Source organism: Alligator mississippiensis, chromosome 1 (assembly GCF_030867095.1).
Source record: "Alligator mississippiensis isolate rAllMis1 chromosome 1, rAllMis1, whole genome shotgun sequence".
In the NCBI taxonomy this organism is placed as follows: domain Eukaryota; kingdom Metazoa; phylum Chordata; order Crocodylia; family Alligatoridae; genus Alligator; species Alligator mississippiensis.
The window spans coordinates 431,668,812-431,683,771 of NC_081824.1; the positions used below are offsets into that span (position 1 = coordinate 431,668,812).

The 14,960-nt window shown below is 49.9% G+C and overlaps 2 protein-coding genes across 6 annotated transcripts in view; one reads left to right on the plus strand and one right to left on the minus strand.

Annotated features, from left to right (window-relative positions):
- Positions 1-6,084, minus strand: part of SGCG (sarcoglycan gamma) — a 296,440-nt gene extending 290,356 nt beyond the window's left edge. For 4 of the 5 annotated variants that reach the window (XM_019481962.2, XM_019481960.2, XM_059720488.1 and 1 more), the window contains exon 1: positions 5,643-6,084. The gene's annotated coding sequence lies outside the window, so the exon portion shown is untranslated. The remainder of the gene's footprint in view (positions 1-5,642) is intronic. The other variant, XM_019481961.2, reaches the window with a different exon arrangement.
- Positions 6,085-6,136: 52 nt separating this feature from the next.
- The window catches only part of LOC109281815 (RNA-directed DNA polymerase from mobile element jockey), a 40,033-nt gene continuing 31,209 nt past the window's right edge, over positions 6,137-14,960 (plus strand). The window contains exon 1 of the mRNA XM_019481946.2: positions 6,137-6,552. The gene's annotated coding sequence lies outside the window, so the exon portion shown is untranslated. The remainder of the gene's footprint in view (positions 6,553-14,960) is intronic.

Genomic DNA, 14,960 nt, shown 5'->3' on the forward strand with positions numbered 1-14,960 from the left:
CTTGGCCCTACTTGAGATGCACCTGTGGATGCACAATAGGGTCCGGTTAGCCCTGCCGACCGTGACCTCGCGTTGTAGGCCCACGTTCATCTTGGAGTCAATGATGACTCCAAGATCCCTTTCTGCCTCCGTGCTCTCAAGAAAGGAGTTACCCATCTTCTAAGTGTGCTGCTGGTTACTACTGCCCAAGTGCAGCACCCTGCACTTGTCAGTATTGAAACGCATTCTGTTTGTTAGCCCACCTCTGCAACCTATCCAGTTCTTTCTGCAGTCTTTCCCTCCCTACTAACGTGCCCACTCTTTATAAAGTTGTATTTGGAAAAGACTGTAGAAGATAAATGATATAGGATATAGGGCATGCCTAAACACAAGTCACAAGGTTTAATACTAGGTAATATTTTGAAATATAGGAAACAATAACTGATTAACAGGGATCCGGGCTTTCTGTTCACCACAGAAAAACATGGTAAAACCTGGATTTTCTCATTTTAAAGGAGAAAAACACAGATTTTCTCCTTTAAAGGAAAAAAATGCAGAAAAGGTGCTGGCAGAGTTGCAGCCTACAAGGGGCTCGGGGGAGCAAAGGGGGGCGGTCAAGCAGCGGGCACCCGAGCAGCAGGCGCCATGTGCGTGCTCACACATGCACATGACAGCCAAACAACCTGGAGAGCAGCTCCTGCCAGGTAAATCGGGGGGTGGGGGTGGGGAGAGACTGAGGCCCCTAGAGTGAGAGAGGGAGTTGGGCAGGGCTGGGGCTGCTGCTCAGCCGGAGTGGTGAGTAGGGACTGGGGCTCAGGGCCACGTGCAGCCGCAGGGCTTGGGCAGGGAGTAGGACAAAGCTGCAAGCAGCTTGTCTGTAGGGTGGCAAACACATTCCTGGAGAGGGCATGGGGGACATGTGGCCCCCCAGATTTGTGTGCTGGGCAGGAGCAGGCTGGCCACTACAGGTTCAGGGCTCCCTGTCCTGCTGCCCTCCCACCAGGGCTTCAGTGGCCCAGCAGGCAGGACCCGGTGCAGCAGGGCAGAGTGGGACTCACAAGGGAGGCTTGGTGCTGCTGCCAAGATCTCTGCGCTGCCATAACAAGGTGCCTCCTGCCCACCCAGCAGAAGCAGGGGTGGTGGTGCAGGGTTGCTCTTCCTGCTGCTGCTAGGTTGGCAGGGGATGCCTTGCTACGGCAGTGCGAGGCTCCTGGAAGTGGCACCGTGTCTCCCCACCCTGCTCTGCCCTGCTGTACTGAGTCCTACCTGCTGGGCTGCCTGAATTCCCTCCCCAGCAGGATGGGGAGCCTGAGCCTGTAGCCTTCAGCCCACCTCCCTCCCCCTCTCCCCCCCATGGGCTCCACTGCAGCCATGCCACCCGTGGAGGAAGAGGAGCTGGGCTCTGCGCGCCACTCCACTGCAGCAGCTGCTGCCTCCCACAGGTGGCAGCCAAGGAACAAGCACTGCTGTGGGGCAGGGGACTGCAGGCCCAGGTCTCTGCCCCGTAGCCCTGGGAGTTGGGCCCCTGTGGCAGGGCTGGTGTAGCAGGGGGCTATGGCTGGGAGTAAGCAGAACCATCAAGGCTAGGAGGCTGTGGGTCAGGAGTGAGGAGCACTGGCAGAGCCAAGTGGCTCTGGGTGGGCAGTGAGGAGCACCAGCAGGGCTGGGGCGCTGGGGCTTGGGAGTGAGAGGCAATTGCATGGGCAGGGCACTGGTATATCAGGGCTGCTCAGTGCCACAAAGCAGTGGGGAGGGACAGCCGTAGCTGGACTGTGTCCTGGTGAGTGAAGGGGGCAGGGAAAGCTCTGATTTTCCATGATAAAAATCCCAAAATCAAATGTCAAAAGTTATAGGTATTTAGAATGTATTTTATTATAGTGATTGAGGTACTAGTAGGCTTCCAAATTGCTGCTGATCAATCACTGAAAACTACAATATATACTCCTGGTTATTCCTAAAACCAGCAACCTTGAGGATAGATATTTTCCTTCCCTAAATATAAAGTTGTTTTATAAGGAAACCCAAAAGGGTAGAAATACATACTGTTGCTGCCTTGGGCTCCAAGTCTTTGAAAACTGGACTACCTGATCGTAATGCAGGTGCCCAAAATTAGACAAAATACATATGAAAGCATGGATGTAGCATTTCAGGATCAAGTCCCAATCCCAAGGAATACAGTAGGAGGACTGCCACTGATTTTTAATAGAATAAATACTTGAGCCCAGATATTTGCTTAGGCATTTAAGGATTAAGTCTTCATGTATTCAGAAATGAACCTTTGTTCACAGGAACAGTCTAACAAGTTCACATGAAATTCATGAATGACACATGCTTGTTTACAGGACTGGGCATGAAATGTGCATTTAGACACCTAAATCTAAAAACTGCAACCAACATTTATCAAGAAAGCCTCTCATATGTTTTAATCTGTTTATAGCCCAATGGCCATTTTCTTTTACAAGCTTTGCAACAGTTATTTTTATAATGTTACTATCTTACAAGCTTTATCACCATGGCTATTCTAAGCATTACCACAATTAGCTATTTGCATGGCACTTTCTTTAACATACCATTAAAGCCAAAGTTTGTGTGTCATGCTTTCAGAGCCCTGACAATTCTCTAGTTTTACCTGGAGATGACCCTGGTGCTCTACAGCAGTGCTTCTCAACCTTTTTTGTACCAGGACCCATTTGTAAACATTGATGGCTAGTCCTGACCCAGTACCCCTCCCTTCTGACCTACTGCCCCCCCACCCCGCCCTGAGGTCCCAGCCCCGCCAATGCGTGGGGCAGCTGGGATGTGTGTGGCATGTGTGAGATATGATCCCAAGCAGCCCCTTGCAGGCTAGCACTCTGTCAGCCTGCACAGGAAAAGCTACCGTTTCCCATGTATTTTTCCTTTAAAGGAGAATCCATTTTTAAAGTTTGTTGATCCATTTTTAAAGTATGTTTGTGACCCTTTCATCTTTTCTTGCAACCTACTTTTGGGTCATGACCCACGGATTAAGAAATGCTGCCCTAGAGGCCACAATGGCTAGCACTTAAGGGTGCCATGGAAAGTCAACTGCTCCATCATGATAGCAGCAGGAAGGCAGGCTCAGTTCATTGAGGTTAGGGCCACAATAACTGGTGACCTAGATCACTACCCTGTACTCCTTGGTCTGCTTCACTGAAATACGAGGGAAGTAGTAAGCCTCTACCAGGAAGCTAGGTTCTGAAAAGCCCTAAGAGCCTGTGGCAAAATGAAGCACACAGATCCCTAGCTCCACTACAAAGAACTGGGAGCTGGGAAGCCTGAGGTCCCCAGCTCTGAGGTCCACATGGGAGGTTACAATTAAAGCCACAGGACAACAACACAGGCAAGGTAAGCTGGCAGGAAAGCATTCTACCTTCTGCCAGAACCCTGCCTGTGCTTCATTGGAAACCGGTCAACACAAACAGTGAAACATTCTGAATTCAGCAAAACTAGCATTTTCCAACAAACCGAATCTTATGAAAAACATCCCATGTTTCCCCTTCCCACATCCTTCACAATTTAGAAAAATTTGGATTTTGAATGCCTAAAAGCAAGGCCTATTTAGATCCAGGTTTGGGCTCTATATGTCAATGATGCTTAAATTCAGAGCTGTGATTCAAATTTGGCCTTTTAATAAGGACCCAACTTATTTTTTAACTAAATGGAAAATGTTTGCAAGTTTAAACAATTTGTCCTGACATGCACAGGCATGGAATGCTAGGCAAGATGACAATGGGGTGACCCTTGGGGAAAATCACTTTTGGTACAGAACCACTTATTTTGTTCTAGTATTTTTAGAACATTTATCCCTTTTGAGTCATTTCCTTGATTAGTGGGGTCTCCTGTGGGATTTTGCAAGTATACTAAATCGTAAAAAGACTCTCTATCTATAGTTGTCAACTTGTGCTGTAGGGTGCGGAGAAGTTGTTTTTCCTAGAACTGAATCCGATGATGGGTAGTAGGGTTATACAACACATTCAATTTATAACCAGAACAATACAGACTATGTTGGAAGCTGGTCTGTCTATACCAGTGATTTTCAAACAAAGCCACTGAGCCCTGGGGTGCCTTGAGATCCTTTCACAGGTGCCATGCAAGTTCATTTACTTACTGCCCTCCACATGATCAAATTAAAGCTGGACAGTAACCAGCTATAAAGTTGCAACACATTTTCAAGCACTCTTTTCATAGCTGGATGGACATTTTTATGATTTGATAACTACGTGTGCAGCAGGTTTAAATTTACTGTAGGATTAACCAGTTAACTGCATCATAACTACTTCATACTTGTGACCAATCTTACTTTGTGCACCTGGCTAGTCTAAGTGTATTGCAGGATTGAACAGTTAATTGCGATAATTACTTTGCAACTCTGGCAGTCTAAATTTATAAGGAGGATGACCAGTCAGTTGCATAATATATGTAATGCATGGCAGGGCCTTAGGCATGTGACTGTGATGCCCAAGACAAAGGTAGAGGTGTCAAACAGGAATCCAGTTGTGGGTGTTTCATCCAAGATGAAACTGGATGCTTATCTTGCTGGGATCCTATGACCCCAGCTGACTTCCTGCCCTTTGGGCAGGGGGCTGGACTCGATGATCTTCCGAGGTCTCTTCCAGCCCTAATGTCTATGAAATCTATGTGTTCCTGGGTTCTTTGCAACAGAAAAAAAAAAAACTGTTCTCTTGGGTTTTTTTCCTTCTTCTTTGTAGGCAAAAAAAGAGCAGGAACTGAGATGGGGCATTTTCCAAGCAGGGCTGAAGTTTATCCCAGGCCTGAAAAAGAGGTTGTAAGCCACAGCACACTCTACTCTCTCCACTCTACTTCCACTCTACTCTCTCTACTCTTCTACTCCCTACCATCCAGGCTTCATTTCTGCAGGGGCGGGAGAGGACCTGTGGAGGGGTGGGCACAAAGTAGCAGCTGCTCTCCAGTACCCGCTCAGCAGATGCAGGTGGGCTCAGCATCACGGGGACAAAGGAGGTCCCCTCTGCCCCCCCCACGAGCACTCCACTCACTGTTGCCAAGTCTTAAATATGAAATGATCATACTGGAAGTTCAAAATGATTGTATTTGCTGGAAAACCCCAGTACACTGGAAAATACACAAATAAAAACGCAAATAAGTCTTTTTCTGATTCACTTTTTTCTATTGCTCCTTTAAGCTGCCAGGGAGGGAGACAGACCCGGGTCAAAGTTGAAGCATTTCTTTATTGTGAGGCGAGCCGCAATAAGAAAGTACTGCAGCAAACCCAAAAGACTCTGAGAGGGACCTGCATCCATCAGCTCCCTCGGAATTTATCGCGCGTTTGGATACACGTTTTACTATAGCTGATCGCGCGTCCTACAAGGGTGGACATCACCGTGCAAATACGGTAATTACCGTACACCCGGCAACCCTGCCTCCATGCGTGCCTGAAACTTTCCTGAGCCGACCACCCGCCCCCGCTGACCCAACCACCTCCCCGGGGGGGGGGGGGGGGTTACCTGCCGCAGCCCCACGCTCCCTGCCATGCCCCTCCAGTCGGGGGGGGGGAGGCTCCGCGCCTCTATCGCGCATGCGCACGCGCGGCATGTGCCACGGGACAGGCGGGCACCTGCGCGGGTGCTCCAGCCCCTGCGCTGCCACGTGCGCCCCGCCGCGCTCACCTGGAGCCGCCCCGGCGGCGGCGCTGGAGGAAGGTCCGATCTTGCTAGGTGCTGCCCGGGGGTTGTAGCCGGCTTGGGGCAGGGGCGAGGCTCCGGCTGCCTCCTGCCGCTGCCCCAGCTCCTGGAGGAGGAGGCGCAAAGCCGCCTCGCGGCCGCCTGCACCCAGAGGCGACGGGGCGGCGCGGCTGCAGGAGCGCGGGGGGGGGGTCCCCACAGCCCGGGGCCGGACGGGACCTGGCGAGGGGCGCCCTCTTCCTGCCGGGGAGCGGTCAGGAGCCGAAGGCGCGCGGGGGGCGGGCACTTGAGGAGACGCGAAGATTTGGGGAGGGTCCGGCCGCTCCCCGCACCTCCCCCGGCCGCCCCGCGGCAGCGCCCGCAGGGGCCGGGGACAGCCCCGCCGCGGGCAGGCGGGGAGCGACCAGCAAGGGGGGCGCAGGGGAGCGGGAAGGAGGGAAGACGGGGCTCGGGGAGGGGGAAGAAAGCAGCGAAGAGGGGAGTAGACGATAGGGGCTGAGGGAGGATGCGATGTTAAGAGGCTTGTAGGGGGTAGGGAGCGTGGACAGTATCAGCCGCTGCCTCCCTGCCTTGTAGGCAAAGCAAATCAAGCCGTGTCACTAGCCGCTTGTGATTGATGCTGCTGAAGCAGAGAGAGCACAGCGCTTTGCCCTCCCCTCACGTTTGGCACAGGGAGGATCCTTGCATTGTTAGGCAGAAGGCTCCCACCTGGGAAGGGCTGGTCAGCTTCGGGATTGCTGACAGCTCTTGAGAAGGGCTGACACTTTCCTACCCCACCAGGTCCAGCCACTTTCTGACTGTAAGAAGAACCTGCTGGTGTGTACGTGGAGCCTCTGCTGCATTTGGGGATACAGCAGACAGGGAGAAAGGGCTTGGTAGCTGTTTTGTCACTGAGGTGAGAGAAGGAAAATGACTCCGAAAAAGGGGAAAAAAAAGTGAGAGAGAGTATTTCGATCGGGGAAAACAATTGAGGGAGAGGATTTTGAGAAGGATGGAGGGATGGAAACTTAAAGACAGAAAATAGTAGTGACAGGTTTCTGGTGCCAAAAGGAGTACAAGAGAATACCGGTATCTACCATCTCATTTAAAATAACAGGAGTAAGATGCTGTGCATGGGTGGGAATTGTACTATAGAAAGCCTTCCTGGGGCATTGTGACACTGCAGGAGATCTTTATACCCCAGTTTTTCAGGCATAATTACTTCCTAGCATCTCTGCATCTGACAAAGTTGGACTTCATGTAAAGTCACTCCCTTTTTCTCTGTGGACTGTGTGGCATCCTAAAAATCTTGGAGTGTAGTTAAAACTATACTGCTAAAATACTGAGTCCTTTACTGACTGGAGAGGAAAGGTTTTTTTTGTCTTGTTTTGTTTTGGTTTTTTAATTGTTTTGTCTCTAAGTTAGTTCATCCCCTTTGAAATACTACTTAGTACCCAATGGAGATACGATAAGCCACCATGTAAACTGGCCCTGGAAGTTGCACCAGATCTGACTGTCTGAGATTGTGTTAGTCCTTACAGCTTGAACTAAAGATGTGGGCTCTACAACTGGTAACTATAAAATTGTCATGTTACCTTTGGATCCAGATACAGAGGTGATCATATAATGTACATTAACCAGAAGGCTCATATAGATAATTTTAGGTTTTCATATAGATAATCTATAATTTTAGGTTTGATTGTGGAATTCCCTTGGCAGGTTTTTCACCAATTTAACAGAAGGAAATTACAGATTACATGGAAATAATTCACATGGAAAGTTAGGTGGAAGTGCTTTGCAAGCCAGCTGTTGTCCTTAGCCTACAGCTGCAGCACCTCTGTAATGTGTGATGGAATATCCATTGGAAATAGTGGCATCATCTATTGCAGTTCTTAACCAGGGTGATGCGGCCATCTGGAGTGCCTTCAAATCCCTTCAAGGGTGCCCCAGAGTGCCACACAATGTTAAGACTGTTAGGTTGTTAGGCAACATATGGGCCTTATCACAAAATAAACTCACAGATTTCAGATAGGAGTCTGTTGCCTTAACCCCATTCTGACCTATTGTAGTCTTTCTGAGTTCTTTGCAATAGAAATTGCTCTATTATTTTTTCCATAGCCAAAAATGGAGTAGAAGCTAAGAGCTGGCATTTTCTAAGGGGTATCCTGAATCTAACAAGGTTGAGAACCGCTGGTCTGTGGAGTAGTGGGGTGCCAGCTTTCATTATAATGCATCAACAAAGCACTATAGAGCAGTGGTTCTCAACCTGCGGCTCATGGGCTGCATGCAGTCCAACCAGCATGCTGCTGCAGCCCGTGTGATATCCTGTTAAAAGAAAGGAAAGGAAAGATAGTTTGTTCCAGTCAAGAACAAAAATGTGGGAAATGTTGGTTTCCCCTTGGAGGCTGACAGAGTTCTAGCCTGCAAGGGGCTGTTTGGGCTGGGAGGAGGGCAGTCTATGCATGGGGGAGCAGATTGAGGCCCCCATGGTGAGGGAGGGAGTAGAGTAGAGCAGGGCTGGGCCTGGGGGCCCTGCCCAGCCAGGGCAGTACAAGGGCCCAGAGCTGGGGCAGTACATGGGCCCAGAGCTGCAGCAGGAACATGAAGCTGTGGGGCCCTGCTGGGGAGTGGGACAGAGCCACAGGCAGCTTGTCTGGGGGGCAGCAGGGTGCTGCATGCAGTCCTAGGGAGGGAGGCATGGAGGGGCAAATGTTCCCCAGATTTGTGCCCAGAGCGGGGGTGGATGTGGACTGGCTGCTGCAGGCTTGGCTCCCTACCCTGCTGCCCTCCCCCTGGGTGCCTCTGCAGCAGAGTGGGGTGGTGAGGCTCAGTGCCACTGCTGGAAACCTCATGCTGACCAAACTGCTATGGAGATGCAGCCCCTGCCTACCTGGCAGTAGCAGGGGGCACAACTCCATACAGCTGCTACTGCTGGGCAGGCAGGGGGCACCTTGCTATGGTGATGAAGCCAGCTTGGTGTTCCTGACAGCAGCACCAAGTCTCCCCACCTGCTGGTACCAGGTCCCACGCACTGGGCTGTGGAGGCTCCAGGAGGAGGGCAGCAGGGTGGGGAGTCCTGAGCCTGCACCCGCCCCCCACTGAGCTCCGTTCCGGCCATGTCGCCCGCAGCAGGTGGGGAGCCAGGCTCCATACCCCACTCCAGCCACAGCAGCTGCCACCTTGGGTGGGCGGCAAGTGGGGCTCGGGCACTGCTGGGGGTGGGGGCAGGGAGCTGTGGGCCCTGGCCCTGTAGACCTGGCACCTGGGGGCCCCCTCAGCTATGAGGTGCAGTACACAACACATTAAGAGCTGTAATAATGGCCCACTGTGGCATATAGGTTGAGAACCACTGCTCTAGAGAAACAAATGGAAGAAAATACTGGAAATCAAAACACATTTACAGTTTTGCTAAGTTGTCTGTTATGTGTGGAATAACAATTCACCTTAATTAATGCAAAATTAATTAATTTGGTTTCATTGAAGTTGATGGAAAATAAGTCTATTGATTTCTATTGGTCTTCCATTGGGTCTATGATCATATCTTCTTACAAGTTCTTTTTCTAAATACATACCTGCCATGGCACTCACAATAAATTACCAAATGACCAGGGATCTGGGTTTTCTGTTTCCCCCGGAAAAAATATGTGGATTTCCTCTTTTAACCAAGAAAAATGTATTTTTTTTTCATTTTAAACAGAGAAACATGAGGACTTCCACTTTTGCAAACAGCTGTCTGCAGGCTGGCAGAGTTCCAGCCTGCAAGGGGTTGTGGGGAGCAGGAGGAGGGCAGTCAGGCAGGAGGCGCCATGTGCATGTGTGCACTTACATATGCACATAGCTGCCAGGCATCCTGGAAAGCAGCTCCCACAGGTAAGTCTGGGTTGGGGTTGGGGTTGGGGAGGGGAGATTGCAGCTCCCCTAGGAAGGAGGAGTTGGGCAGGGCTGGGGCTGATGCCCAGCTGAGGCAGGGCATGGGGCCTTGGGCCTGAATGCATGGCTGCAGGGTCCCTGCAGAGAGCAGGATGGGACCATGTGGCAGATGGGAGGGTGGGGCTAGCTCCCTGCTGTTGTGCACAGTCCTGGAGGGGAGGGGTTGGGGGCACGTGCACCCCATATCCATGCACGAGGCAGGTGCAGGCTGCCTGCTGTGTGCTCAGGCTCCCCACTCTGCTGCCCTCCCCCTGAGGCCTCCACGGCCCAATGGGCAGGACCTGGCATGGCAGGGGTGAATGGGGCTGGGTGAGGAAACTTGATGTTGTCACTGCTGGGAGCCCCATGCTGCCTTGGTGAGGTGCCCCCTGCCCATATGGCAGCAGCAGGGTGTGGAGTTGTGTCCCTTACTGCTGCCAGGCAGGCAGGGGGCACTTCACCAGGATGGCACAGAGCTTCCCTGCCCAGTTTATGGCATAGCAGAACCTTTAATCCCATTTTGCCACCCTACCCCCCCCTTGCTGCTGAGTGGCTGAGAGCCAGTTAATGCTGCAGTTTTTGCCTCTCAGCCACTCAGCAGCAAGGAGTGCATGGCAAAATGAATGAGTTTTAAAAGCACCACTGTGCCATGAACTTCCACCAAGATTTAGGTAAATTCTTATCTATATCACAAACCACTTAACTTTCAGAAGTGTTCAGCAGAGCTCCTTTCTCTAGCAGGATCAAGGCCAGCCTGAACTTCTAGTCCTGGGTTGAGGCTTATATGGTCCTTTCTCATCCCAGTTCTAATCACCTGACCTGGCCCTCCGGCAACAGGATCCAGACATTACTATTTATATCAACCATCAGCCTCACATTCCCTGCCTGCAAGCTGAGCCTTGTAAACTTCACTTGCTCTGCTGGTTCTGGCTCATTGTGCTGGGCTTGCTCATATACTTAAATATGAGCAGCCTGAACCTTGCAGTTTATTTCCCTGTAAGATGAGGTTCTCTGGGTGAATCTTAAACCTACACCCCTGTTTACCTGCAAGATGCACTCCCCCACCTGCCTCCTGCTACTACTTTTGCTTCCTAATCAGTAAGAGGGGTCCTGTGCTACAGTTACCTTATGCAACAGAATAAGTACTGGATGTAATAACGTAGAATATTTATTTTAAAAGATCTAGTAATATAAATTAGCTAGTGCAGTGGTTCTCAACAATTTTAGATTCAAGGCATACCTCCATAACTTTTCTGATTTAGCAGCACCCCATTTCCAAAACTAATTTCACTTGCTTTTTGACTATAGAAATATAATACAAAAATTCTTCTGTTGCAAACAACTCAGAAAGATCACAACAGGTCAAAGCATTTTTGATGCTACAGATTCCTGTTTGAAATCTTTTGGTTTATCTTGTGAGTCATATATAGGTGTTTTCCCACATAACACTGCTAATATGCTGGCACCCTCACAAGGTTTTCATGGCACCCCAGAAGTACTGAGCTAGTGTGTATATATAAATAATATATCATAGGAACATAGGAGTGGAAGGATCTCCTGGATCATCAAATCCAGTCCTCTGTATTCATAAGCAAAGACCTACCCCAGGACCCCCCCAAACAGAAGCATAGCAAGGAAGCTTCATGCATGGGGCACCTGCAATGCACAGGGCAGCTCTGGCTGCTGCTGTGCTGATTTCAGTGGTGTGGTTCATAGACAATGCGTAGGTGTTGACAGTGGGGGGCACAACTCTGTGTCACCACCACTGCCCCCACTGCTGTTGGCTGCTGTCTCCAGCTGGGTTGTGGTCCTGTGCCCCACCATCAGAGCAGAAATCTGGGGGGGGGGGGAGACAGCCCTCTGCCCCCCGTGCATCGCCTATTGTCTGGTAACCCATCACTGTGGTGGCAAGTGCTTTTGTGCCACCCTAGGAACCTGGCATTTTGGGCTGCTGTCCCAGACACCCCCTTCAGTTTTGATATTTCTCCCAAACTAATGCTTCAAATCCTGATGCAAAACTAAAAGACATTACCTGGATCATTGTCTTCATAGATTTCATAGACATTTGGGCTGGAAGGGACCCCGGAGGATCATCGAATCCAGCCCCCTGCCCCAGTTGCAGGAAGTCAGCGGGGATCATAGGATCGCAGCAAGATAAACATCCAAGCATGTCTTGAAAGCATTCAAAGTGCTTGAATCATCTCCGGCGGCAGTTTATTCCAAACCTTGGAGGCTTGGACAGTAAAGAAGTTCTTCCTTATGTCCAGCCTGAATTGGTCACGGAGCAGTTTATGACCGTTCGATCTTGTCATCACTTGGGGTGCTCTGGTGAATAGTTATTCCCCCAGATCCTGGTGGACACCCCTGATAAACTTATAGGTGGCCACCAGATCACCCCTGAGCTTGCGCTTTTTCAGGCTGAAGAGTCCCATAGCTCTCAGCCTCTCCTCATAAGGTCTGTTTTCCTGACCTCTGATCATGTGCGTGGCTCTTCTGTGTACTCTCTCAAGCTTCTCCATGTTCTTTTTGAATTGTGGAGCCCAAAACTGGACGCTGTACTCCAGCTGTGGCCTCAAGGCCGAATACAATGGGAGAATGATGTCCTGGGATTTGCTTGAGAAGCATCTATGGATGCAAGCCAGCATTTTGCTTGCTTTACTTGCTGCAGCATCACATTGAAGGCTCATGTTCATCTTGTGGTTAATCATGACCCCCAAGTCCCTTTCATCAGTAGTGCTAACCAGTGTACCACTGCCAAGCCTATAAGGATGTTGCAGGTTTTTCTTCCCAAGGTGGAGAAACTTGCATTTTTTGGTGTTAAACACCATCAGGTTCTCAACTGCCCATTTCATGAGCCTGTCAAGATCCTATCCTCAGGCGTGGATGCTTTACCCCACAGTTTGGTGTCATCGGCGAACTTGGCCAGTCCGCTTCTGACACCAATGTCTACATCATTGATGAAGATTTAAAAAAGTATAGGCCCTCGGACAGAGCCTTGAGGGACCCCACTGGTCACAGGACACCATGACGATTGACTTTCATCACCCCACCCTCTGATTCCTACCAGGGAGCCAATTCCCCAGCTAGAAGATTGTGGTGAGGTCAAGGCCACAGCTAGCCAGTTTTGCCAAGATGTGGTCGTGGGATACCAGATCGAAGGCTTTTTTGAAGTCAAAATATATGACATCAATCTCTTCCCCCTTGTCCAGGTGATAGGTCACCTGGTCATAAAAGGAAATAAGATTGGTCAAGCAAGACCTACCCGCAACAAACCAATGCTGGGTATCCCTCAGGATGTTGCCTTCAGCTAGTCTGTTAAGGATGGCCTCTTTGATAATCTTTTCCAAGATCTTCCCCAGGATAGATGTCAGGCTGATGGGCCTGTAGTTTGCTGGATCTACTTTCCTCTCCCTTTCTTGAAGATAGGCACCACATTGGTCTTCTTCCAGTCTTCGGGTACTTCACCAGAGCACCAGGAGTTCTCAAAGATCCATGCCAGTGACAGCTATGATGCTTGCCAGCTCCTTGAGTACCCTTGGGTGTAAACTGTCAGGGCTGGCTGACTTGAAGGTATCCAGCCTGTCAAGGTGTTCCTTCACGAGGTCAGCTTTGATGGAGGGTAAGGAATCTTCCTCACCCGGGCCTCCCTGTCCCGCAGTGGGCAGGGCCATCCCATGGGACTGGTGAAAAACTGACGCAAAGTACCCATTTAGCAAGTTTGCTTTTTCCTGGGCGTCAGTTGTCCCATCTGGTTTAGCAGGGGTCCAGTGTTGCCCTTGCTTTTCCTCCGGCTTCCCACATATCTAAAAAAGAACTCTTTATTGTCCTTGATATTTGTAGCTAGCTGGAGTTCCATCGCAAACTTGGCTTTCCTGGTTTGCTCTCTGCTAGTCCAGACCAGAGCAGAGTATTCCTCCTTGGTGGTGGTTCCAGTCCTCCATCCTTTGCAGGTCTTCCTTTTAAGATGCAGGAGGTCCACTAGTTCCCTGCAGAACCAAGGGGGCTGCTGTGCCCTTTTGCTGCCTTTCCTCCGAGACTGGATAGACTTTGCTTGTGCATCCAGGATTGCTCCCTTGAGGAGTAAGCACTCATCCTGAATTCCCCTTCCTTTTGGGTTGTCAGTGCCTTTAGGGCCTTACTGACTAGCCTCCTTAGCTTGTCAAAGTCAGCTTTCCTGAAGTTGAGGACTTCTGTATTGCTGACTGACTTGCCAGCTTTATAGCGGATGGTAAAAGTGATCAGCTCATGGTCACTGTCACCCAGTTTCCTTTCGATCATTAGGTCACTGATTAGGTCGTCCCTGGTTGCCAGTACCAGGTCGAGCAGTGCTTTACCTCTTGTTGTCCCGTAGACCTCTTGCATCAGATAGAAGTCATCCACGCACGAGAGAAAGCTTTGCGACCAATCAGATTTGGCTGAGCGCTCCTCCCATGAGAGGGGGAGCCTTCTGTTGGTTAGAATTAGGGACCTAGCAAATTCACAGTAAAAATGGAGTACTCGGCAACTACTTTAATCTTTCATGTTCCCCCTTGTATCCCTCCCCCCACCCCGCCCCTGCTGTTGATTGGCAGAGGGGCCCCCACCACTCTCTTCTGATCTGCAGAGAAGTGAAAACAATGGTTTTAAGCATGGTGTGGTTTTTGCCTCCCTGCTGGCCAGCAACAAGCATTGAGGCCACCCGGGGCTCTCAGCCAATCAGTGGCAGGAGGCAAAAATGTTGTCATATTTAAAACCACAGTTTTCACCTCCCTGCTGATCAGGTGTGAGCTGCAAGCATGGAGCCTTGACCAATCAGTGGTGGGGGAGCCTGCAAGATTAAGGGAACTGCAGTGCACCCCACTTCTTCTGTGAATTTGGTAGGTCCCTAGTTAGAATCAATGTTGGTCAATGTTATGCCCTAGCCAGAGGACTTGAGCTCTCTATTCTCTTTCCTCATACTCCTCCCTGATTGTTTCTATGGATTCCATAGTACATTCTCTCCCCTCCACATGCCTCCTTCCCCTCCCAGTTTTGTTGTGTTGCTTCTTGTTCTTTTATGCACTTCAACTCCATATTGTTTTATGGGCTTTTACTCAGCATGCAACAATTGGATTTTATCATTGAAATCAATGTGGGTCTATGGAGTGATTATGTAACCTTTTGTTTATAGTACAACTAAAACGAAAGCATATATTTGGATAAAAGAGGGGCTTCTGGTCATTTTTTAAACACCATCTGAATGGACATATTCTTAACCCAACTGAAGTACTACCGTCTCTCGATTCTTTTCTGATGCATAGAGTCTACAGGTTTGTTACCACTTAAAATAATTGTCTCGTTATTTCCTTCTACTCTCCCATCTGCTTATACCCTAGTGTCAGAGCCACAGCCTTGAGTGCTTAAGAAGTGACCATTCTACTTGGAATGCTAGGGCAA